The 27,029-nt window shown below is 46.2% G+C and overlaps 2 long non-coding RNA genes across 4 annotated transcripts; both read right to left on the reverse strand.

Moving 5' to 3' along the window:
* Positions 1-1,267: 1,267 nt before the first annotated feature.
* Positions 1,268-13,636, reverse strand: LOC126991679 (uncharacterized). 2 transcript variants are annotated; one of them, XR_007745752.1, is made up of 6 exons: positions 12,119-13,527; positions 11,836-11,994; positions 11,000-11,061; positions 10,590-10,802; positions 3,307-3,457; positions 1,268-1,760 (listed from the first exon to the last, which is right to left on the reverse strand). It is a non-coding gene; the product is annotated as an uncharacterized LOC126991679 (long non-coding RNA). The 2 variants fall into 2 exon arrangements; XR_007745751.1 differs by adding an exon at positions 13,540-13,636 and having other exon boundaries at positions 1,269-1,760; positions 10,590-11,061; positions 12,119-12,692.
* A 710-nt stretch (positions 13,637-14,346) lies between these two features.
* LOC126991680 (uncharacterized) lies at positions 14,347-15,773 on the reverse strand. 2 transcript variants are annotated; one of them, XR_007745754.1, is made up of 3 exons: positions 15,707-15,773; positions 14,727-14,924; positions 14,347-14,633 (listed from the first exon to the last, which is right to left on the reverse strand). It is a non-coding gene; the product is annotated as an uncharacterized LOC126991680 (long non-coding RNA). The 2 variants fall into 2 exon arrangements; XR_007745753.1 differs by having other exon boundaries at positions 15,608-15,760.
* Positions 15,774-27,029: the final 11,256 nt, after the last annotated feature.

The following is a 27,029-nucleotide window of genomic DNA, read 5'->3' on the forward strand; positions in this document are numbered from 1 at the left end:
GGGGCGGCAGATAAAGGGAGGAGGGTGAGTTGACTAGCAGACGCTGTTGTGGTTACCAGAAGCGGGTGGTTCAAAAACTATTCTCAGTTGGTCCGCGTGGATTTCTATCCCTCTGACCTTGTCCGTTATATCCAAAATCCGTTATAAACGGGTCCGTTGTATCCAGGGTTTACTGTATAGTTGAGGTCAATTTGCCTACAGTTTAGATACAGTTAGTTTTATACAGTTTAGAGTTAGCTTTCTTTCTCTTTTCTCTCTCTCTCTGTTATGATAATATTGCCTGTGTTATAGAGTTCAGCTTCCTCTCACTTGGTAGGAATATCCATAGGCCTATACAGTTTGCTACATACAGATTAGATCTCTCTCTCTCTCTCTCTCTCTCTCTCTCTCTCTCTCTCTCTCTCTCTCTCTCTCTCTCTCTCTCTCTCTCTCTCTCTCTCTCTCTCTCTCTCTTTTTTATACAGATTACACGTTTATATTACAGAGTTCAATGTAGTGCACATTACACACAGTTACAGTGTTTTCAGGCCAAAGGAAACATGTTTAGTGTTCCCTATCTGAAGGCCCAACTCTGATGCCCGGGCATTTCATGACGGCAGCCACGCGTTCACCAGCTCCTTGAAGCACTGCACAGTCATGTTCTCCAGGCATTGCTGCAAGGCAAGCAGTCCATTCCACCAGGTTACATAGGTGTTGATGAACTGCCTCTGGTGATGCCACGTTCTGCAGCGGGGCTGTAGCAGCTCTGCACCACTCTCCCTCAGGTAGTCGGTGAAGAGTTGGAGGAGAGGCCCCTCGACACCTGCAGCGCGGAGTCTTTCGATGATGGCTTCATGCCACAACGGCAGTGGCCCTTCCATGATCCAGGGCAGCACTCCACTTTGAGGTCAGCAGCAGGTGCAGGTTAGAGGCCGACCTGCCCTTTCTAAACCCGTATTCTCTCTCTCATCCCATAGTTAGTAAGTTAGTCAAGACCCATTTCCTATCAATATTATTACTTTGCCTTGCCTTGCCTTAAAGTCTCTCTCTCTCTTTTTCTATCTCCCTCTTTTATCAGTAAATTTCTTCTGTTCTTTATTTCTTTTCCTTCTCTCATCTCTCTCCTTCCCTTACCTCCTCTCTCTCTTTCTCTCTCATAGGAATATAACTCACACATTACAAATTAACTTTTTATTAATAGAAAAACACACACACACATATACATACATACACATAGTAACATTGATAAGGCTATGTGGGCAGTATGTTAGCTAGGGGGGGCGGGGGGTCCTTCATGCGTCTGTGGGGGGTATGCGTCTGTGGGGGGTTGTCAGCATACCATGGGGGGTACATCCGTGGGGTCCTGTGAGCTGTGGAGAGAGAGAGAGAGAGAGAGAGAGAGAGAGAGAGAGAGAGAGAGAGAGAGAGAGAGAGAGGGTGGGTGGGTGGGGGGGAGCTCTCTTTCTCACCTCTCAAGTCTCTCACTCTATGATCTAACACATTCTAATGTATAGAATTATGCATATGTTGTATAATATGATTGTATGTATATAATGTATGTTTATGGACTAATAAAAATGGATAATATAAAAAAAATAGGTGTTTGTCTTATGTGCCTGTGTGTGTGTGTGTTTGTTTCTTCTTCTCTTCTTCCTCCTCCTCCTCTTGTTCTTCTTCTTCCATTCTTCCTCCTCCTCCTCCTCTTCTTTTCTTCATGTTGCCTCTATCATCATCATCTTCCTCCTCCTCCTCCTCTTCTTCGTCCCAGCATCAACACACACCTGAGGAAAATAACTTTATTAATGGAGAGAGAGAGACCAAATGAGGAAGAAGATGAAATAACAGGAGGAGGAGAAACTATGCTAAAGAAGAGAATTATGAGAGAAAGAAGAAGAAGGAAGAGGAGGATGTAGAGTGAGGAAGGAAGGAAGGGAGAGAACCAAATGGAGGGAGGAAGGAGGCAAGTGGAGGAAAAGGGAGAAGAAATTAGAAGGAGAGAGAGAGAGAGAATGCTGAAGTTATGGAAGGAAGAAAGAGACAGACAGACAGAGAAAGAGAGAGAGAAAAGTTATGGAAGAGAGAGAGAGAGAGAGAGAGAGAGAGAGAGAGAGAGAGAGAGAGAGAGAATAATATTACATAGAAAAACAACACACACACACAGAACTGAGATTTGCCTGCCTGCCTATATATTGACAATGTATTATAGTGGTCTGGTGCTGGGCCAGTCCACAACACCACGGGCTGCCAGGCCTGGTAAGACCCACCGCTGTTATCATGCACTACACTACCAAGGTACAGCAGACCCTGGATATAATTGGCTAATTGGGGGGGACTTAGTCTGTTATAAGCGGAGGAAATTTAAAGATACAGGGCCGGTCTTACAGTCACCCGTTTTCGTTCGCTAGCCAGCGAACGAAAGCCTTCCGCGTGCGATCAGGTCTTACAGTCGCTCTCAACGGCTGCTTTTCAGTCGCTCGCGAACGAAAAGTCGGCATTTTGGTTAGAAGATTTTGGGGAGCGGTTGAGGTGACAAAAACGAGATTTGTATCCAATAAATTCAAAGTAAATGAGTAAATCTGCAGTGATACATATCATTGCAGATTTACTCATTTACTTTGAATTTATTGGATACAAATCTCGTTTTCGTTCGCTGCCCAATAAAACGCTTGTACAATAAAAATGAAGGTGTTTTGAATAATTATTTGCCTTATATATGCTTTCTGCATGCTAGGTATGTCATATGACATACCTAGCATGCTGAAAGCATATATGAGGCAAATAATTATTCAAAACACCTTCATTTTTATTGTACAAGCGTTTTATTGGGCAGCGTATCCTACACCGCCAGTCTTCTCAGCCAACGCAATGGATATTTTTGCTAAGTATATTTAGTGTTTTATTTATCTATTGACATTTCTATTTGAAAAAGTTGTGTAGTTGTCTTCGTGGCTCATATGGGTGTGCTAATGTGGTTAACAAACCATTGCATATACCTGTGGATTAGTGGCACTCAGTCAACATGAATTATATTATGAGATATTAAGAATACTTAAGCCAGCCACCCAAAAAGCATTCAAGGTATAATGGAACTATTCATAATAGCTGCTCCCAGGCAGAGGGGGAGAAACAACACAGAACTATAGAATTACACCCATCACGGGTGGTCACCAGTTTACTTCTGATATATTTTTATGTAGTAATCAGTACGACCGTCTGTGTTATGAATAACTAGATAAGAGGTGATAGGCTACTGTCTTTCAGTGAAAGGTAACTATTTTAATTCTGATAGATTATTAGTTAAAGGGCATTAGGTTACTAATTATGTACCTGTTGTCATTGAGTGTAACAAGGCAGGGAGATGCTGAGGAGGGTGTGGGCCCCAGGAAGGCAGCACCGGGCTCCTCCAGCGTCCCCGCGGTGGTCACACGGACCCAGCAGCTTGGCCAGGCACCTCATTTTTACTTCAAGGGAGTTCAGTCTGTAGAAAGGAATGTGCTTTTGAGTCGTATTTTAACCTGGTAGCAGTGGGGACCATGTTTCTTACTGGTCCCTTCAAGCAAGAAAAAAAAATGAGAAAAAATCATCATCCACTCAAACCATTTCATAATATATATCAGAGCATTTGTGATCAGTTTATGTATCATCTTTCATGGCACAAATTTGGCCCGTCGCTGTTACCGGGTTAAAACATTTCAGGTTCCCATTACGACTATTTCCCAAGGCTACAGAGAAGATTAACCAGGTTTTTGTGGTTGATTTTCCAGTCCAGCGTGCAGACCTGGTTGTGTAAAACCATCACCAGAATCACAAAACAGCCCAGGACAAGCCCAGGAACTTTTACTGTCATGCCCCGAGAGCCTATTTTCTCTTTTTTATTTCCTCCACATGATGTCTGTGTGTATGGAAACACACGAGAAATTAATCAAGCCAAGGAGAGGGTATTCGCCGGCTGCCTGGGATTGAACCCACGACCAGCATGACGGGAGAGCCACTCCTTACCGAGTCAGCCAAAGAGGTACACCCCGCTCGCCAAGTGGGTTATGGGAGGCTCCCTTATCAGGCCTAGTCACTGCACTACACTACGAGAGGCTTTTTAAACAGTGAATTGAGAACCTGAAAGAAATACCGGCTTTTGTTATGACTGAACCTTTTAATGGAAGAATATCACTTGGTATTTATCATTCTTGGCCTTGGTTGAGGACTAAAATATATACTGCCTTTCCTTATTTCTTTATAATTGGATTTAGTTCATGGTAACATCCACAAACTCCATGATTCAAACTTTCCTTGGGTTTCCATCTCACACAGAAGTCTGATCCGGCAGATGTGGACTTACAAATGCTGGCATGAACAATGTTTCCCGTGTACGTCAATGAAGACAGAAAGCAGTACTCATCATCACCATTGTTTAACGTCCATTTATTCCCTATAGTGAGGTTGGACGGGATATGAGCCTCCTCCACTGTTGCCGGTCCATAGCCATTTCTTCCGTGATGTTCCGCCTCCTCGTATCTTCCTCCACCACCTTTCTCCATGTCTTCCTTGGCCTTCCTGGCGGTCTTCTGCCCTCTACCTCAAGTTCAGTGCACGTCTCAGTACCCACTCCTTTAATTTATCTGCTTTGATGGCGAAGAATTCCTCGGTGCAGTGACATGACCTTCGCGACCTTCACCTTCACCTCGATCTTGGTCGAGTGTCAGCTTCTCTTGGCACAGTGCCGGGCCAGACTGAGAACTTTTGATGCAGGTTTTCTTTTCAGAGGAAGTTGTGTTAATCATCAGATTGTTTTCATTGTACATAAATGATACAAAAAAAAATCTGTGTATATTTACGAAATGGAAAATAAAGTAAACTTCACTTCTAAGAAAACAGAATAATTAGGCTTTCAAAATGATAAACTCTTATTTAGCGACTGAAAAATTAAGTTACAAATAACATGGTCATATAGAAAGCTTCCCTCATTAAATTTTGTTTATGATCAATTAACTTTTTCTTTATCTGCAAATGATGTTTATATTTCACTTGATGTGATACTTGCTGCTGACTGCAAGCAATGATGTTATCAATGCGTGGGGGTAGGCGGTGGCTGAGTGGTAGCGTGCTGGGCCCACATTCACCGCGTGATGGACGACGCGGGTTCGGATCCCCACGCTATCATCTCGGATTTTTCAGTCACCGCCGAGTGGCTTAAAACTACCCACATGCTGTCCTGAAGACCACCCATCAACCTGGACTCTAGAGGAAACCGTCAAAGTGAATCAAGAACGAGTTCCGGGGGGCAGCATGAGCCAAGAGAAGACGGCGCCACTATAAACACTTGCCTGCGCCGTGACGGGCTGGGGCCGACTACCATCCAGGCCCCTTAAGAGAGCCTACCAGCGCAATAGGCGCACACATAAAAAATAAAAAATAAATAAAAAAACTTGATAAACTGACACGCATGTCATCTTCGATCCTTAATCTTGACCTGTATTTAATTTTCAGTACTGTCACGGCTGAAAAGGTTGACTCACATAGGTAGGTGGTGGTGAAAGGTAACAGCCCTTTCATAGCTGCTCCATGAGAAATCGTGAACTCATGAAGACATTGAGCCCAGAAGGTTTCAAGTGGCATTGCACTGAATCGAGTCTTCATGGTACCATCAGATGATAGGCCAATGAGCTCCTCTAATAATTTTGACTGTGAGGCTTCTGGGAGCTTCATCTCAATATCCTCAATGAAGGGCTTTTCGATCCACTGGTAAGAAGCAGCCTGCTCCTCAGTTAGCTCAGGGAAATAGCTGTTGAAATTCCCCAACAACTTTGCCAGGTGCAATGTTACCTGTGCTCTGACTACATTGAAACTAATGCCTCTGTCTTGAATGAATGCCTGCATATTTTCAAACATATCAGTGATTCCTGACGAGGTACGAACACCCCACAGCTTGAGCTTTCTTTTGAAAGCCTCAAATTGCATTGCTTTGTTCAGCTTATTTACTTCGCTGAATATGTCTGCCAGGCAGCTCAGCTGAAGAAGCCACTTATCATCGTTAGAAGGAATCTGCAAGCTCAGGCTTCTTTTCTGAGAGGAATGTACACACCTCCTCCCTTAGGCTGAGTAAGTGTGTGAGCATCCGCCCGTGGGACAACCATCTCGCCTCTGTATGCATAAGTAGCAATATAGAGTCTGCACCTACTTCCTCACAGAGTGCAGCAAACAGTCTGGAATTTGTGGCCCTTGCTTTAACGAAGTTTCTACAGCAGTGTTCATAACTGCCCAGGCTCCAAGTCCTTTGCAGCCAGCATTTCTCTGTGCACAAAACAGTGAGTTGCAATGGCACAGGGAGCAACTTCTGATATTCTGGTCACGACTCCTTTATGCCTGCCAGTCATGGCTGCAGCACCATCAGTCATATTCCGATGCCTGGACATCTCGATTAAGACACATTGTGTAATCATGAAATATAAAAAAACTGAGTCATGACAGGATTAACCCTGTAGCAGTGACAGGCCAAATTTGTGCCGTGATATAACCTCCCCAAAACAGATGATGCATAAACTGATCACAAATGCTTTGATATATATAATGAAATGGTTTGTGTGAGTGATGATTTTTTTCTCATTTTTCTCGCTTGGAGGGACCATTAAGAAACCTGATCCCCGCTGCTACCGTGTTAACTGTAATGTGTTGAATTCCTCGTTCTGCAGACCCCTTGATAGGTTTCTGCGGCCCCCTGGTTGAGAAACACTGCTATAGAGGACTTTGGTCAAACACTCTAAGCCAGTCTGCAAACTTCCAATGCTGTTTAGGTTATTCTCTCTCTCTCCTCCTGATGCTGTGGGCAGACTTTTCCCACACATATGTTATTTATGGGAGTCTAATTAAACTCTAAACTCCAGTCTGCAAACTTCCAATGCTGTTTAGGTTATTCTCTCTCTCTCCTCCTGATGCTGTGGGCACAAGACTTCCCACCCTTGGCCAGTGTTATAGAGGAATCTAATTAAACACTCTAAGCCAGTCTGCAAACTTCCAATGCTGTTTAGGTTACTCTCTTTCTCCTCCTGATGCTGTGGGCACAAGGCTGAGTGCATTGGTTTCAGACTCCACAGCTCTCCTTGTCAAGTGTTCCATCTCCTGGGCTTCTTTTTCTTCCCTTGAGGAGCCTCCACACCCAGCACAAGGATCTGTTGTTACACTGGCTTGTCGTCCTTGCCTGCCCGCCCTCCAGCTTGGCAAGGGCTTCAGTTACTGCCGTCCTCCAGCCGCTGTCACGCACTGCTGCTGCCTCCAGGGACACCCCAGCCTGGGCACAAAGCTCTTCCAGATTTTTTATACGAATTGTATTATCCATTCCAAACTTTTCTTTCCCTCAGTGTTTTCTTCTGTACAAATTTCTTGTCTATTTTAATGAACTCTGCAGCTCATAGTGTACATCCCAAAGGAAGAACAATCTTACCAGTGAATCTGCTGCTGTTCTTTTGAGCAAAAATGGCCTGAACAAAGTGTGTGATATACAAAGATGGGCGTTATGTTATGAATTTTTAGTCAAGTGTTGCAGTGTCTCAAACTTGGAAACATCGGAAGCATTGACAGCACTAAATATTGCATAAAACAACAACAAAAATTAAATAGCACTGTGAACGATTTAAAAAGAAGAGTGTTGTGTTGTGAATGCCAAAATAAGTATTGCATCATTGTTGCTCGGAGCGTCCAGCTGTGGTTGCCATCCATGGGCTGAACACCACACAGCAGCAGCCAACTGTGGAACTGCTGCCAGACAGCGAGGAAGAACCTTGGCTGACTCCAGGCTCACAGTGACCTGCTTCCCTCCATCATTAGGGAAAACATTTATCATGGAGGAACTTGCTCTGTCATTCACTGAAATGATCCGTGCCCTCACCCTGGCATTGTTACCCTGGATGGCACACAGCACCCCGGGCACGGCACCCCCCAGAGACTCACAGCGGCCTGCAGCCATATAGTGGCTGTGCAGGGCAGGGTAGGTGTTGGCGAGGTTAGTGCACGGGGCCCCAGCCTTGTCTCTGTACTGGGTGAGATGCACTATGTACCTTGAGGCACTGAGGCTCCTTTTGACCTTGAAAGTCACTTCACAAAATCTTGGAATATGTTGAGGTACATCAGAGGTTTTTACCACATTTCCGCCCACCTGGCACTCACTAACACAACCTGCAGCTCCAGGTCTCGGTGGCCACATTTCCTTCGTGCCTTCTCCAGCACTATGAGGATTTCCTTAACTTCAGAGGGAACTGCTGCAGTGTGACATCTATATCATCAAACACTAGACGGCAGCACCTCTTCAGGGTGGTAGCTGCCCCCTGCGGGCTGCCCGTCAACAAGCGCAGGAGGCAGGGTGCTGTGGTGACCAAGACGTCACAACCACTGCAGAGTTGCCTGCCTGTGCTGACCTCCTCCTCGTGTCCACAGCCTCCTCAAGCTGTCATGATCTTGAAGGGTGCACTGGCTGGCAGGAGGGTGACCACATACTCTGCCACACACATGCCACTGCCAACCATTGCACACCACCACCATCAGTGGGCCAATCCCTGGGCTGAGTCGCTCACTGATGAGCTTCCGTATATCCAGAATGGTGGACAACAGAGGCACAACACAGCCCATTGTCTTCCCACAAGACTCCTCACCAACAACGACAGCAGAGCGCCCCTTGGCAATGACTGGCCAGGTGTGGGCCTGGAGACCAATGGCTTTCATTCCCCTCTTGAGGAGTGCACTGACAATTTGATCATTAAGAGCTGTGGACACCATGTGTTTGTTTTTTATGACCTCTTCCTCTGAGACACTGTGCTCGCCAGCCATGAACACTTGGTACAGCTTGGTAATGTTGGGTGCCTCAGGGGGAGTGTCCTGCCTGACAAGGGCTAGGCTGGAGGAACACTGCTCGGTCTCAAAGCCCTCGTCAATCACCAGGAAGGATGTAAATAAAGGCTCACATACTGCATCACTGTTGACGGTAACTTCCCAAGGGTGACTTTCCTCTGGGAGGTCTTCTTCTTCATGGTCCAACTCTTCCATTAAGTTCTTTGTGGCATCAGGTCCTGGTACTTTAAATTCATCACAGAGACCTGCAGCCACTGCTGCTTTAATTTCTGCATATCTAACAAAGTCGTTCATATAATCAAGTGGCTTCAAGTGGACTTTCTTGGGTCTGCTGCTTGATCCAGAATACGCTTTGCAAAGAGGCCTGGAGGACAACACTGAAGTCTTCTCCCCTGTACAAGCAGCATGACTGGTGAAGCTTTCCTCTCCAGACAAACTACTAATGGTGTGTCTCTTCTCCAAGGAGTCATGCAAACTACATTTTCACCTTTCAGCTCACCCCTGCAGGAAGGTTTGCATAGATATCACGCTTTCTCTTGAGCGTTTGTAATGCCAAAATTTAGTTAAGTACGGGAAAATGTAAATTAGGGAGGAAAAGTAGTGTTAAGTATTATAAGTAGATATAAACTCCACCCAGCAACAGTCCTGGTGACACTTATATCTACTTATAATACTTAACACTACTTTTCTTCCCTAATTTACATTTTCCCGTACTTAACTAAATTTTATTCCCTCGGCTGCTGAAGTGTTTTCAAAATCACACAAAGAAGTAAAGAGAGCACCTTGCTGGAATCCTGCTGAAGCCTGATCTCCATTCTGGCCAGCAGCAGCAGTATTCTGTAGCCAGTTTTATGTAGAATGTCTCCTGGTGACTGTAGTGCTGCTTGTGTGCATGACTCACTGTTAACCCGGTGGTGGTGGTAGCAGCGGGATCATGTTTCTTAACGGTTCCTTTAAGCGAGAAAAATGAGAAAAAATCACCCCTCACACAAACCATTTCATAATATATATCAAAGCATTTGTGATCAGATTATGTATCATCTATTTTGGGGGTTTATATCGTGGCACAAATTTGGCCCGGCGCTGCTAAACGGTACAGCCACAAATTTGGCCCGGCGCTGCTAAACGGTACAGCCACAAATTTGGCCCGGCGCTGCTAAACGGTACAGCCACAAATTTGGCCCGGCGCTGCTAAACGGTACAGCCACAAATTTGGCCCGGCGCTACGGTACAGTACAATTGGCCTGCCACAATTACAAAGTTGGCCATCGCTGCTAAACGGTACAGCCACAAATTTGGCCCGTCGCTGCTACCGGGTTAAACATACCTCTTGGGAGATGGTCCAGGGGGGAGCATCAGAGTGTCAAAAACTGGTCCATCATTTCATCAAATCAGCAAAAAACTATCAATCCATCAAATTTTCCAACTGGTTTCATTTTGTCAAAAAAACAGCTTTTTACCCTTATTCCATTAGTGTGTCAACAGATTCATATAATTTCAGTGCATCAAAAGTGAGAAGTCGTCAGTGCATCAATAAATCCAGATGTTATCAAAGCATCAAATTGCCAAAAGTCATCAAAAAATACAAAAAATACAAAAAATTCAGAAGTTATCAAAGCATCAAAAGTCTAGTCCATGATGATACTATGGGGTATTACGACTTTGACAACAAGACACCATCACAATGTTGAGAGGCTGACACCCTTGGAATAGTCTGTTTTGTTTATATTCCCTGCATGTTTGCGTATCAGTAATCTGTCAGCAGCAACACTAACCAGTCTCAGAGCCTTAATTAATTGGTTCTTCATTCCAGTTCTTGATTCTTGGTCCAGGCTGATCTTCTCACCCACAATATAAGGCACGGGTGAATGGTCTTTTCTGATGAGTCTCCTGAGTTTGGCCGCCAAGAAACACTCCTCCGTCCAGGGGTGAAGAGCTGAGGCTGAACCCAGTGGTGGTAGCAGCGGGATCATGTTTCTTAATGGTCCCTCCAAGCGAGAAAAATGAGAAAAAATCACCCCTCACACAAACCATTTTATAATATATATCAAAACATTTGTGATCAGTTTATGTATCATCCATTTTGGGGGGTTTATATCATGGCACAAATTTGGCCCGGCGCTGCAACACGGTAAAGCCACAAATTTGGCCCGTCGCTGCTACCGGGTTAAGGGTTCTGCTTCACCTGCTGTCTTGGCCCCAGCAGCCACTTCCCTCCTGGCTTGTGGTGGCTTGACATCCTCACACCTGCAACAGTCATCATCATCATCATCATCACCCCAAGTTTCACCTCCTGCCAAAGTGTTGCCTCTCACCGGCTGTCACTAACAAGGATTGGAACTTACAAAGAGTCTGTTGGAGAAAATCCTGAGCTGCTTTTGCCTATTCGAGAATGCAAGAGGATTTTCTATAGTAGTTTTGATGAAAAATATGCATCTTTAACCCCTTGACTGCAAATTTCCTGCCAGAAGACATCACCAAGCCACAGGAATGGAACAAAAAGTGGCTGCTACAATTCAATGAAGAAAAATGTAAAGTCCTGCACCTTGGGAGGGGGTATCCAGCACACCAATACCACATGGGAAACACTCCACTATCCACCACAGAAGCAGAGAGAGACCTGGGAGTACATGTTTTCATGGTACCAGTGAAAGCCAAATCCGTGCCCATCGCAGCAGACAGGTTAAAGATGCTTTATATTATAAGTTTTCCCAAGGATAATTTCCAAAAAAGCTCAAAGCTTCTCACCTGGAAAAGTTGGAAAGTTTGGTTTAGTGAGCGCAACATATGCCGGAGAGAGACAGAAGGGGAAATAATTATAGAAGGGAACAGATCCCAGGAGATGGCTGGGACACAACCCCCGATTAATACCTGGTACCCATTCACTGCTGGGTGGACAGGGGCGTAGGGTATCGGAAAAGCCGCCCAAATTTTTCCACTCCACCCGGGAGTCGAACCCGGGCTCTCTCGGTTGTGAGCCAAGTGTTCTAACCACTGCACCACGAAGCCCCCGCTTCTCACCTGGACATTGAAGTGTTCCTCGGGATACTCTTGGTGCTCCCGATGACAAGGGCGATGGTGGCCTGCTGCTGTGCCTTGAGGGAGAGCTTTCAGGGAGAGACTCCTCGTCACTGCTGAGGGCGCCGGCCTCTGTGAGTCTGCTCCCAGACAGGCGGCAACCTTGGAAACATTTATAGAAAATAAGAAGATGCAGAAGAGGCACTACTGGCCACACTTACACTTCTGTTTTGTTTATATTCCCTGCCTGTTCCCTTATCAGTAATCTGTCAGCAGCAACACTCACCAGCATCAGAGCCTGGCTCCACCTGGGCACTCTGAGCCTGTGTCTGCACCACTGCACAGCCTTCAGACACCAGTACCAGCACAAGACCTTCTGGCAGCCAGTCTTTGGGTGTCTCAGGGAGGCCGCTTGCCTTCATCCAGGGCACCAGGCCGCCCAGCACTCCCTGGCAAGGCTCACGGCCAGCCTGTCGCTCACACAGCCCGAGAATAAGGAAATAATCAGAATAAAAATATAATAACATGGAAACAAATACCTCACATACAGTTTCTTAGTTTGCTCACTAACTAAGAGTGAATTTTCATATTCTTGTCAAAACATTCAATCATTATACTTTAGGACCACTTTGTGGATATCCATGTCATGCACAATGATGTAAAATGATACAACTAAATATTTACTGCAATATCATAGTGAGATGTCAACCAAACATGAATCAATCAAGAGGTTATCAACGGAACATGACAATGGATCTGTAGTGACCCTCTAAATCTTCCCGTTTTCTTCACCTTCATTTCTTCAGTCTGCCCTTTAACTCACCACGTTCTCTTTCTCTTCCGACTTCTATTACACACACCTTACGGAACCTTACGGTGTTACTGGACGCAGGCCAAAGCTAGGCCTCTATGTCCAGATCATTGTCGCTGTCAAAACTGATATTCAGGTGGTGCCGGGCTGGTTAACAATTTTTCTTCAAAATTATATTTAATTTGTTGGTTTGACCAAAACTTATCTAAACGTTTCTCAAATGATATCACGCTCACTGCCTCTACTACATCCTTGGGAAGGCTATTCCAGGCATCAACGACTCTTGAATTGAAGAACATCTGCCTCTTTTGCGTCCTGGACCTCATTTGCCATAGTTTCAATTTGTGTCCACGTGTTGGCCCTGTATGTCTCTCAAGTTGGATGTTCACATCCTCATCATATTTACCTTTGAGGATTTTATATACCTCAATCATGTCTCCCCTTAGCCTTCTGTAAGTCATTGTTGGTATCTCCAATTGTTTCAGTCGTTCTGGATATGTGAGGTTCTTGAATCCTGGTAATAACTTGGATGCTCTTCTCAGGACATTTTCCACAATCCTTATATCCTTCTTCTTGTACGGGGACCATACTGACTGAGCATACTCAAGATGAGGTCTTACCATGGTCTTGAAGCGACATCTAAATGTATGTACATGAAGAGTAGTAAATATACGACGTGTCATACCCATTATTTTGTTGGCCTTATTAAGTTTTTCAGATATGTGTGCTTCGAATGTCAAAAGCCCATCAGTCAAAATTCCCAGATCTTTCTCTCTTGTAACCTTCTTAATTTTTGTTCTAGCCGATCCTTCTTCACGAATGTAATATACTGTCTCCTCTGGTGCTCGGTGACTGCTGTGTATCTTGAGGTGACTACACTTGTCAGGATGTCACACGCCTATCTCATCCCCCACATTTCATCGGGTCGTGGGTCACTACATCATACACATATACCAAATCATCACCTATATTATAACAAACTCACCAATGTACATAATTACACCAGGCTGCCACACCAGGCTTGCTACAGATCCAGGCACACCCTCATGGTTGAGGCCGACCGCCTCAAACTCCATCTCGGTGACTTCCCACATGCTGACCCAACAAGGCTTGCAGCGGCCGGGCCCAGCGCTGGAAGTCTCTGCAGAAGAAAGTCGAAAACAGTGTTTGTAGAAAGAAGAAAAATATACTGCAACAACCACAAGCTTACCTCTTTATGTGTCCATGAATACACTGGAAACAAGAATGGAAACTAATTCAGTCTTGCTAAATAACTACTGAGCAAGCCCTTCAGTTCGGCAAAGAATGCTGCAACAACCACAAGCTTACCTCTTTATGTTTCCATGACTATACTGGAAACAAGAATGGAAACTAATTCAGTCTTGCTAAATAACTACTGAGCAAGCCCTTCGATCGGCAAAGAATTGGAAAAAAAGAAAAAATACACTCCCAAACCCCAGTGCTTGGTCTGCTGGAGGATCCTGCTGATCACTGTACTGCTGAACAACAACCAAACATGACAACCTTTCATTCCTCTCAAACGACAAATTTCACATCAGGGTCACACAGTAATGCACATCCCATGCAAGAAAATGCCATTACATTACTATGTTTATTCCCTTGACTGTGGATTTCCTACAAGAAGACCTCACCAAGCTACAGGAATGAAACAAAGTGTCTGCTATAATTCAATGAATAAAAATGCTAAGTCCTGCACCTTTGGAGGGGATATTCAGCACACCAATACCACATGGCAAACACTCCACTATCCACCACAGAGGCAGAGAAAGACCTGGGAGTGTATGTTACCAGGCTACCAGTGAAGGGATATCCAGCACACCAATACCACATAGGAAACACTCCACTATCCACCACAGAGGCAGAGAAAGACCTGGGAGTGTATGTTACCAGGCTACCAGTGAAGGGATATCCAGCACACCAATACCACATGGGAAACACTCCACTATCCACCACAGAGGCAGAGAAAGACCTGGGAGTGTATGTTACCAGGCTACCAGTGAAGGGATATCCAGCACACCAATACCACATGGGAAACACTCCACTATCCACCACAGAGAAAGACCTGGGAGTGTATGTTACCAGGCTACCAGTGAAGGGATATCCAGCACACCAATACCACATGGCAAACACTCCACTATCCACCACAGAGGCAGAGAAAGACCTGGGAGTGTATGTTACCAGGCTACCAGTGAAGGGATATCCAGCACACCAATACCACATGGCAAACACTCCACTATCCACCACAGAGGCAGAGAAAGACCTGGGCGTGTATGTTACCAGGCTACCAGTGAAGGGATATCCAGCACACCAATACCACATAGGAAACACTCCACTATCCACCACAGAGGCAGAGAAAGACCTGGGAGTGTATGTTACCAGGCTACCAGTGAAGGATATCCAGCACACCAATACCACATGAAAACACTCCACTATCCACCACAGAGGCAGAGAAAGACCTGGGATTTTATGTTACCAGGCTACCAGTGAAGGGATATCCAGCACACCAATACCACATGGCAAACACTCCACTATCCACCACAGAGCAGAGAAGACCTGGGAGTGTATGTTTACCAGGCTACCAGTGAAGGGATATCCAGCACACCAATACCATGGGAAACACTCCACTATCCACCACAGAGGCAGAAAAAGACCTGGAGTGTGTGTTATCAGGCTACCAGTGAAGGATATCCAACACACCAATACCACATAGGAAACACTCCACTGTCCACCACAGAGGCAGAGAAAGACCTGGGGTGTATGTTACCAGGCTACCAGTGAAGGGATATCCAGCACACCAATACCACATGGGAAACACTCCACTATCCACCACAGAGGCAGAGAAAGACCTGGGAGTGTATGTTATCAGGCTGACCAGTGAAGGGATATCCAGCACACCAATACCATGGAAACACTCCACTATCCACCACAGAGGCAGAGAAAGACCTGGGAGTGTATGTTACCAGGCTACCAGTGAAGGGATATCCAGCACACCAATACCACATGAGAAACACTCCACTATCCACCACAGAGGCAGAGAAAGACCTGGGAGTGTATGTTACCAGGCTACCAGTGAAGGGATATCCAGCACACCAATACCACATGGCAAACACTCACTATCCACCACAGAAGAAAGACCTGGAGTGTATGTTACCAGGCTCCTGCCATGTTAGTATATTCCTCCTTGTTCAGGCTAATGCTCTGATTCCACCTCTCCACCTAGCTCTCTGTCTGGTGTAGTGTGCTCCATCCTGCCCCGACAAAGTTATAATTCAACCTCTCCACCTGGTTCTCTGTCTGGTGTTAGTGTGCTCCATCCTGCCCAAGCAAAAGTTATAATTCCACTTCTCCACCTGGTTGTCTGTCTGGTGTTAGTGTGCTCCATCCTGCCCCGACAAGGTTATAATTCCACCACAGAATGGTTCTCTGTCTGGTGTTAGTGTGCTCCAGGCTCCTGCCCCAACAAAGGTTATAACTCCACCTCTCCACCTGGTTCTCTGTCTGGTGTTAAGCTCCATCCCACCACAGAGGTTATAAAAAACTTATAATTTCACCTCAGGCACCCTGGTTCTGTTGGCCCTGACATCTATTATAATTCCCTAGCAAGTCATTCTCTTAAGTCAACAACAACAAATAAAGACACACACAAAAAGTATGGGGTGGGGAACAATCCATGGATATGTGCTGCATATAATATCAATTAAAACAGCCATAAACATGTACACTTCCATATTTGTAACTTTTGGGGCTAAATTTGCTCAGGCATAAATGAAGGATATCCTTCCCTTGCTCCAGACCATGTTGCACTGACTTGTTTTTTGTTTCTTTGAATAATGAGCCATAGAAAGACCTGGGAGTGTATGTTGGGACTGCAACAGTGAAGGGATACCGCTCACCAATGCCACAAGGGCTTGCCCACCTATTGCTGATGCATTCGCAGCCAGCTGCTGCTGCAGAGACCTGAACAGTCTGGGTTCACGCCTGAAGTCAACAACTGGACCGTATCCTACGTACTGGTGGAGCACCAACGTGAGTTTGGACAGATGCAGCTATGTCCATCTCAAGAAGGCGTTTGCAGTCTGGGATCTTATGCGGGGGGCTTATACATTGGCAATACCAGGGTCACTGACCTTGTTTTTGTTGATGATGCAGTAATCCTGGGAGTCGCTGGAGGTTTTGGTGGTGGCTCTCGAGGCACTGCACGAGGACACCAAAGCCCATGGGACTTCAGGTCTCCTGGGCCAAGACCAAGACCTGGGAAGCTTGCTGGATGACACAGGTACCAGTCTGTTCATGCGTGTGGCGAGGACGTTGAGATCTCAGAATAGTCACGTATCTTGGTAGCGTAGTTTGTAACAACGGTGAGTCTCGCCAGGAAGTCTAACGGCGGATTGGTCTGGCCCACGGTGTTATGGACTCGCTCAGCACACCAGTATATGGCGTTGTCGGTACCACAGAGGACAAGATCCGGACCTTCAAGTCCTTGTGCTCCCTGTCTTACTCTATGGTTGTGAGACATGGACAATAAATGGGGACTTGGAACACTCCATGCCTTTGGTAATAAAGTGTCTACGCAGAATCACGGGATATCGCTGGAATGACTTTGTGTCAAACCGGCTATCTACTCCGAAGGACTGATTTGACATATATTACCTTACCTGCATAGCTATATCCGTCAATGCCAACTCCGGCTATATGGGCACGTGGCACGTTACCTGAAGCTGATCCTGCTCATCGGGTTGTCTCTGGAGAAACAATCTTGAGTGGAGGAGGCCAAGGGGACCCCACGGAGTGTATGTTGCAGAGCAAGTCAATAGATCTTTCCAGGAGGTACCCATACCACATGGAGACAGATCAAAGGCTATCCACCAAAAAACCAAAAAGACCTGCAACTCTGCCCTAAAAAGATTGGAGGGAGTGGCTGGAAGAGAAATCAACTTCAGGAAAGGTGTCCTGATCCTCCTCTTGAAAGGATTCAAGTCGTAGGCAGGAGGAAATACAGATGAAGGAAGATTGTTTCCAGGTTTACCAGCATTAGGAATGAAAGAATGAAGATGCTGGTTAACTCACTTCCATAAGGGGGACAGTGTAGGGATGAGCTTGAGTAGAAGTCGTGTGTGGCAAGGCCGCGGGAGAGGGGGGGCATGCAGTTAGCAAGTTCAGAGGCAGAGTCAGCATGAAAATATTGATAGAAGGCTACCAAGAGAGCAACATATGCGGCGGGAAGAGGTAGAAGACTATCAGTAAGGAGGAGGCTGATGAGACTGGGAGATTGACTCAACTCCAGAAAAGCTGTTGGATAGCACACCCCACATGTGAGATGCATACTCCATACGAGGGCAGGAGAATGCCTTGTATGTGGATAGCAACTGTGCGGGATGAGAATAACTGGCGGAGACGATACAGAACACCCAACCTCGAGGAAGCTGATTTAGTGAGAGAGAAAATGTGAAGATTCCAGTTAAGATTTTGAGTTAAGGATAGACCGAAGATATTTAGTGTTCAAAAATATGACAGCTGAGTATTGTCGAAGAATAGGGATATTTTTTTTTTTTTTTTTTTTTTTTTTTTTACGTTGTTGCCTATTGCGCACATAGGCATCTTCCAGTGGGGCCTGATGGTCGGCCAAGGCTTCCAGGTGGGGCCTGATGGTCGGCCCAGCCCGTTCTGGCGCAGGCGAGTGTTTATAGTGGCGGCATCTTGCATTGGCTCATGCTACCACAGGAACTCGTTCTTGATTCGCTTGGACGGCTTCCTCTAGAGCTACCAGTTGATGGGTGGTCTTCAGGCCAGCATGTGGGTAGTTTTAAGCCACTCGGCGGTGACTGAAAAATCCGAGTGGTAGCGTGAGGATTCGAACCCGCGTCGTCCATCACGCGGCGAATGTGGGTCCAGTACGCTATCACTTCGGCCACCGCCTACCCAAGACTACTGGAAGATTGTAGTTGATAGGGAAGGGGCCTGCACGGAGACTCGCCAGGGGGACCTCCTACGTCATAAGGTGGGCGCGGCGACGTGCCCCGGCGTCCCACTGATTGATTGATTATAGTTACAGCAAGCGTGTAGCATTGGGAAGATGAACCTTATGCAGGGGTTCCAATCCACCAATACCCGCCCATGAAATTTCAAGTGGCCGTTGGGGTCAGTAGGTATAGTCTTTTGACTCTTCTCGAAGGCTTGGATGGCAATACCCCTCACCCCCTTCTCAGAACGCATGGGATTGGCTTTGGGTGGGTGCGGCTTGGCCAATGGCTACCATAAGAAAGGAAGTCACTTTTCCTACCCCGGCACCTTATTCCTATCCACCACAGAGGCAGAGAAAGACCTGGGGTATATGTTCTCTCTCTCTCTCTCTCTCTCTCTCTCTCTCTCTCTCTCTCTCTCTCTCTCTCTCTCTCTCTCTCTCTCTCTCTCTCTCTCTCTCTCTCTCTCTCTCTCTCTCTCTCTCTCTCTCTCTCTCTCTCTCTCTCTCTCTCTCTCTCTCTCTCTCTCTCTCTCTCTACAGAGGCACAAGTGTACATGTATTTACAGTCTGAGTCTGCGTGAGGAATCCTGATGACCAATGACACAAATCACGACACGCCACTATCCCTCCAGCCTCCTGTAGCTGGCTCTCCTCCTGCTCCGTGTCTACCAAGCATGGATATCCAGCACACCAAGTCCCCCAGCTGTTGCCACCCACAACAGCCAGAGCTTCACCACACACGGTGGTGACACACAGAGATTGTGTTGCAACATGTGCATTTCTTTCATTTCTGCTTTAAAAAATTTATCATATTTTGATAAAAAAATGTTCAGAAAAATTCATTGAATAAAGGTTACACTTCCTAATCTGGTGTTTGCAATAGCCTGAACAGGCAAACAACTATCCCTGACAGGTATAGGAATGTCCTGAAAAGGTAGCACACACTGCAATGAAGGGCAGCAAGAAGGTCCTGCTAAGGTCACAGGTACATTGCTCCACAACCTCTCTGGGAGTGGACAAAATCTGCTCCCACAACGCTTCACAGGTCCCAGTGCAACGTACTGGAACCATTCATAACGTTCTGACAACGCTGCAGCAACGTGATGTTGTTTGCCAGGTGTTCTCAGACGCTTTTGGCCCCAGCAACCATTTCTGAAGGCCACAAGGAGATCCGTCACTTCACGTTCATGGAGCAGAAGCCTTGTCAAACTATCACTGGGCTCATAAAGCTGCCCATGGCAATACCACAAACACAACCTCTATCCACCTTTTGTCAGTGGGAATGGGAGCCCCAAATGTTTGAGAATGAAGGGAATCCCCCCCCTGGCAGTCCCTCAGCAGGCCTTCCTGCAGAAAGACCTTCCCAGCAAATACCTTGCTACGGCAGGGTCCATGGAGACAAATCTGTGAGCTTCGTGGGCATTCTCAGCCTCCTCCACTCTGAAACAGCCCGGTGAGCAGGGTGGGCAGCGTGCCACATGCCCGTACAGCTGGAGTTGGCACTGCCTGACCATGCAGGAGATATCTGAGGAAAGACAACCACAGAGGAGGAACTTGGACCTGCCACATGTCTGAATAACTACGTCTTGGTCTGAAGTGGCATTGCTTGGTGAGGAGAGCTTGGAATACCAGATGAAAACACAGGTCTCAAATTCTCCACCAGACAACGAGGAGAGGACAGGAGAGGATGAGTCAGATGGACAGATGAGAAAGGTGAAAAACAGTTTAGAAGCTGCCATAGATCTGAACTGACGTGAGGCAGAGAGCTTGGAAAGGAGAGGAAGAGGTGAAGTGAGGAGGATATCCAGCACACAAAGTTGAGGAATAGTAATAACATGGAGAGAGAAAAGGAGGACAATAATGGAAATAGAGTAGGCTACAGTGATAGATGAAAGCAAAGATATACATGGAAAGAGAAAGCATGATGAGAGAGAGAGAGAGAGAGAGAGAGAGAGAGGCATAAACCACAACACAATACCTGATACACTACCAATACCACACTGTATAATCTATTCTAAGGTGAGAGTAATCAAAGAGTCATCGGTTACTAATCCGCATAGCTGGGCGTTATCGCGATAAGTTATCGCGATACTTTATCGCTGATAACAAAATCGGATTATCGATCATCCGCTACTTATTTAAATATATATCATGTATCTTCGTTACTTTTGTAACCAAACTGGATAATCGCTACTTTTTCCGCCTTTCAGAAAAAAAACGTTGTCTCCCTACTGGCATGTCTGGTGTTAGTGGCTCCATCCTGTATGAAAAACTTCGTTATGAAATTAGCTTCGGTGATGAGTTTCATACTTAGATCATGAAATTAAAACACTAGGTTATTTTTTATGATACTCAAAATCAATATATCATAGAAAAATCATTTAACTTTGCCCCAAAATGATTATTCACTGCCTCATTTGATATTCCATATTCGTTTGTGACCATGCCATGACACAAAGGTTATAATTCCACCTCTCCACCTGGTTCTCTGTCTGGTATTTGGTGCTCACCGTCAACAAAGCTGGCGCTTTTGTTTACAAACACTGGTCTCTGTCGTGAACTGCGCTCCATCAGACCCTGGAGACCTGTATAATTCCACCTCTCACAATGGTTCTCTGTAACACATTAAGAGTGTGCTGGAAAGCTGAATCCTACAAAGTTATAATTCCACCTCTCCATCTGGTTTCTGTCTGGTGTTAGTGTGCTCCATCCTGTTCCTACAAAGTTATAATTCCACCTCTCCACCTGGTTCTCTGTCTGAGTGTTACTGTGCTCCAGCTGTTCTACTAATTCCACCTCTCCATATGTACGTGTCAACGTGTGGTTTTAAGTGTATTTCCTAAAATACAGATAATTGAAAATTTGAGTTCATCAATGTTCGATCTGAAATATCAATATAGTATCGTTTTCGCCTATCGAACTGGTTCTAGCTAGTGTCGGAATTGTGGATTTATATCGGTTATCGGTTATCGGTTATCGCCTATATTTGTGTCTCTAGTTAACGAATATCGGTTATCGCCGTTAAGGTTATTTATAATTTCAGCTATCGGTTATCGGGGAATAATTCTGTTATCGTGCCCAGCTATGCTAATCCGTTACTGGCCACAATAGTAATGAAATAATCGATTACTGAAGAAAAATTATCGCCCATCACTAGTTATCACTGCATCAGTTTTCACCCGGAGATGAGCACTGAGGCCGCAGCGCACCTCTAGACTACTCCCTAATCAACACAGGCTATACACGTGAACAAGGTAACCACTATCTATTATTACCCCGGAGATGAGCACTGAGGCCTCCCTAATCAACACAGGCTATACACGTGAACAAGGTACTATCTATTATTACCCCGGAGATGAGCACTGAGGCCACGCACTAATCAACACAGGCTATACACGTGAACAAGGTAACCACTATCTATATGGGACAGAGTGCTGTGAAGTGTGTGTGTGTGTGTGTGGTGGTCTTATACATTGGCAATACCATGGTCACTGACCTTGGGTGATGGCTCTCAAGGCACTGCACGAGGTAAAACCCCATGGGGGCTTCAGGTCTCCTGGAGCCAAGACCAGGGTACAGGTGTTTGGAGCTTGCTGAGGATGGCTGAGGTACAGTCTGTTCATGCGTGTGGCGAGGACGTAGAGATCTCAGAAAGTTTCACGTATCTGGTAGCGTGGTTGTAACAACAGTGAAGTCTCGCCAGGAGAGGTCAGCTGGCCAGTTGGTCTGTGCAGTGTTGTGGACTCGCTCCTTTGAGTGGCATTGTCTGAGCCTGCCTGTGCAGGACAAAGATCCGGACCTTCAAGTCCCTTGTGCTCCCCTGTCTTGCTCTATGGTTGTGAGACATGGACAATAAATGGGGACTTGGAGAGAGGCAACAGTACACAGTAATAATCTGCAAGAATCTTGAGATATCGCTGGAGATGACTTTGTGTCAAGCTGGCAGCCTTCTCCGTAAGACTGATTGGCATATATTACCTTACCTGCATAGCTATAGTCCAAGTAAATGCACAACTCCGGCTATACAGGCACATGCACGTGTACGTTACCACAAACTGATCCTGCTCATCAGGTTGTCTCTGTAGAAACAATCTTGGTGGAGGAAGGCCAAGGGACGCCAGGCTCGTGGCAGGCAAGTCAATAGATCTTTCCAGGAGGTACTTTTTTTTTTTTTACAGCAAAGGAGACGGATCAAGGGCAAAGCACACACACACACACACACACACACACTGACTAACTGCCCTAAAAAGATTGGAGGAGGTGGCCCAGAAAGAGAAGTCAACTTCAGGAGGTGTCCTGTTACCCTCCTCTTGAAAGTTCAAGTCGTAGGCAGGAGAAATACAGATGAAGGAAGATTGTTCAGGATTTACCAGCATTAAGGATGAAAGAATGAAAGATGCTGGTTAACTCTTCTACATAAAGGGTTGGACATTGTAAGGATGACTTGAGTAGAAAGTCGTGTGTGGCGAGGAGGCCTGAGGGGGGGGCAGGGGAGGCATGGTGTAAGTTCAGAAGAGCAGTCAAGCGTGGAAATATCGATAGAAGATAGAAAAAGAGCAACTTATGGCAGCGGAACAAGTGAAGATATCAGTAAGGAGGAGAGCTGATGAGACGAAGAGCCTTAGACTCCACTCTGTCCCGAAAAAGCTGTGCAGAGTGGAGCCCCCCACTGTGGTCATGTACTCTCATACGAGGGCGGAATGCCCTTGTATATGGATAGCAACTATTGGGGAGAAAGAACTGGCGGAGACAGTACAGACGCCAACCTCGAGGAAGCCTGATTTAGTGAGAGAAGATGTGAAGTTTCCAGTTAGATGTTGAGTTAAGGATAGACCGAAGATATTTAATGTTGAGAAGGTGAAGCAGCTGAGTGTTGTTCGAAAAGAATAGAGATGGGTGTTTGGAGGATTGTGTCAGTTGATAGGGAAGGGGCCTGCGCGGAGACTCGCCAGGGGGACCTGGAGGCAGCGTCATAAGGTGGGCGCGGCGACGTGCCTGGCTGTCTTACTGATTGATTGATTATAGTTACAGCAAATTATTGTGGCATTGGGAAGATGAACCTTATGCAGGTTCCAATCCCCAATACCCATATGAAATTTCAAGTGGCCGTTGGGGTCAGTAGAGGTATAGTCTTTAACTCTTCTCAGGCTTGGATGGCAAGAGCTCCCTCACCCCTTCTCAGAACACATGGGATTGGCTTTGGGTGGAGTGCAGCTTGGCTGAGGGAACACCATAAGAAGGAAGTCTCTTCTCCCTTCCTTGTTCCTTTTCCCACTAGTGGTAATGCTTTCCTCTCTCTCTCTCTCTCTCTCTCTCTCCTCTCTCTCTCCTGGTTATTCAAGGCAATCCTTGGTTCAGTACAGACCTACACAAGTGTACATGTATTTACAGTCTAGTCATGTGGAATCGCCTGACTGACCGATGGCCACCAATCACGAGGCCACGCGCCCACGCCTCCCAGCCTCCTGCTGCTGGCTGGCTCTCCTCCTGCTCCGTGTCTACCAAGCATGGTCACCTCCACCAAAGTCCCCCAGCTGTTGCCACCCCACAACAGCCCTGAGCTTCCGCCCACACAAGGTGGTGCCACACAGAGCTTGTGTGCAGCATCTCCATTTCTTTCATTTTGCTTTAAAATTTGATCATATTTTGATAAAAAATGTTCAGAAAAATTAATTGAATAAAAAAGGTTACACTTCCTGATCTGGTGAACATGTGATAACAGGGCCTGGTGAATGTCCTGAAAAGGTAGCACACACCTGCAATGAAGGGCCTTAGAAGGTCCTGCAAAGCTCTGGGTACATTGCTCACAACCCAGCACAGGTGGACAAAATCTTATCCCACAACACTTCACAGAGTCCCAAACAACGTACTGGAACCATTCATAACGTTCACAATGACCAAACTGCGGCAACGTGATGTTGTTTGCAAGGAGGTTTTTCTCGAACGCTTTTATTTAGCTTTCTGAAGGCCACAAAAGAAGATCCGTCGGAGATCTTCACATTCATGGAGCAGAAAGCTTTGCATCCAAGCTATCCTGGGCTCATAAAGCTGCCCATGACAATACAAACACAACCTCTAGGCCCAACCTTTTTGTCCAGTGGGGAGTGTGAGCCCCAAATGTTTGAGAATGTGGAACCCCTGGCAGTCCCTCAACGGAAGGCCTTCATGCAGGCCCCTTCCCATCTTAAATACCTTGCGGCAGGGTCCATGAGACCTTGGAATCTGTGAAACCTCGTGGGCATTCCTCAGCCTCCTCACTCTAAACCAGCCCAGTGAGCCAGGGTGGGCATTGCAGCCACAGCGCTGGAGTTGGCACTGCCCACAACCATGCAGGAGATATCAGGGAAAGACAACCTGTGGGAGGAGAACTTGGGAAGCTGCCACATGTCTGAATAACTACGTCTTGGTCTGAAGTGGCATTGCTTGGTGAGGAGAGCTTGGAACACAGATGAAAAACACAGGTCTCCAAAATTCTCCACCAGACAACGAGGAGAGAACAGGGAAGGGAAGAAGTCAGATGGACGGATGAAAAAAGGTGAAAAACTTTCTAGTTTAGAAGCTACCATAGATCTAATAAGACTGACGTGAGGAAGAGCTTGGGAAAGGAGAGAGGAGGAGTGAAGGAGGGAGGAAAGAAGGCCAAAGTACAGAGTTGAGGAATAGTAATAACATGGAGAGAGAGAAAGGGAAAGGAAAATAATGAAATAGAGTAAAAAGAGAAATACATACGATAGATGAAAGCAAAGAAGATAAAAAGGAAAGAGTAAAGCATTGATGAGAGAGAGAGAGAGAAATACAACAACTGTATAATCTATTCTAAGGTGAGAGTAATCAAAAAGTCATCGGTTACTAATCCGTTTTGTACAATAGTAATGGAAATGATTACTGAAAAATTATCGCCATCACTAGTCATCACTGCATCTGTTTTTCCACCCCGGAGATGTGCACTCGGAGGCCGCGCACCTCTAGACTACTCCTAATCAGCACAGGCTACACTATCTATTATTACCCAGAGATGAGCACTGAGAACTCCTTGCACCTAATCAACACAGGCTATACACGTGAACAAATTAACCACTATCTATTATTACCCCGGAATGAGCACTGAGCTTCGCGCACCTAATCAACGCACAAGGCTATACTGCGTGAACACTATCTATTACGGAGATGAGCACTGAGGCTTCGCGCACCCTAATCAACACAGGCTATACACGTGAACACATCTATTATTACCCCGGAGATGAGCACTGAACTTCAACTAATCAACACAGAGCTATACACGTGAACACTATCTGTATTACGGAGATGAGCACTGAGGCCTCGCACACTAATCAACACAGGCTATACACGTGAACAAGAGTAGCACCATCTATGTGTACCCCGGAGATGAGCACTGAGGCTTCACGCACCTAATCAGCACAGGCCTATACACGTGAACAAGGTAGACCACTATCTCTTATTACCCCGGAGATGAGCACTGAGGCCGCGCGCACCTCTGGACCTCCCCTCATCCAACACAGGCTACGTGAACAACGTAGACACTATCTATTATTACCCCGGAGATGAGCACTGAGGGCTTCGCGCACCCTAATCAACACAGGCTATACGTGAACCATAGGTAACCACTGTCTATTATTACCCGGAGATGAGCACTGAGGACTCGCGCACCTAATCCTAGTCAACACAGAGCTATACTCGTAGGGACACTATCTGTGTGCCACCAGGGTCAGCACACTGGGGCCTCGCGCACCTAATCAGCCCATGGCTATACCCGTGAACACTATCTATTGTTACCCCGGAGATGAGCGCAGGCACAGCGCAAGGGTCTAATCAGCACAGGCTATACACAGAACAGGTAACCACTATGTATTATTACCCCCGGAGATGAGCACTGAGGCTCGCGCACCTAATCAACACAGGCTATACACGAACAAGGTGAACTACTATCTCTTTATTACCCCTGGAGATGAGCACTGAGGCCGCGCGCACCCCTCTAGACTACATTCCCTCATCAACACAGGCTACACGTGAACAAGGTAACCACTATCTATTATTATCCCGAGATGCACTGAGGCCTCGCGCACCTAATCAACACAGGCTGCATACACGTGAACAAGGTAACCACTATCTATTATTACTTCCGGAGATGAGCACTGAGGCCTGCGCACCTAATCAACACAGGCTCAAAGCACAGAGAAGGGTCACTGCCACCAGGTGCAACACTCCCCTGAAATGCCTATGACTCAAGGACTACGAAACCTTGTCGTTAGTGATTTTTTCTTCTTAGGTTGACGGTACAGAGGAAGGGTCAAACTGCCACCAGGGTCACAAACTACCCCTGGAAATGCCCACAACTCCTAGAAAGCCTTGTCAAATATATCTTTTAGGTTCACGGTACAGAGG

Source organism: Eriocheir sinensis, unplaced genomic scaffold (assembly GCF_024679095.1).
Source record: "Eriocheir sinensis breed Jianghai 21 unplaced genomic scaffold, ASM2467909v1 Scaffold319, whole genome shotgun sequence".
NCBI classification, from domain to species: domain Eukaryota; kingdom Metazoa; phylum Arthropoda; class Malacostraca; order Decapoda; family Varunidae; genus Eriocheir; species Eriocheir sinensis.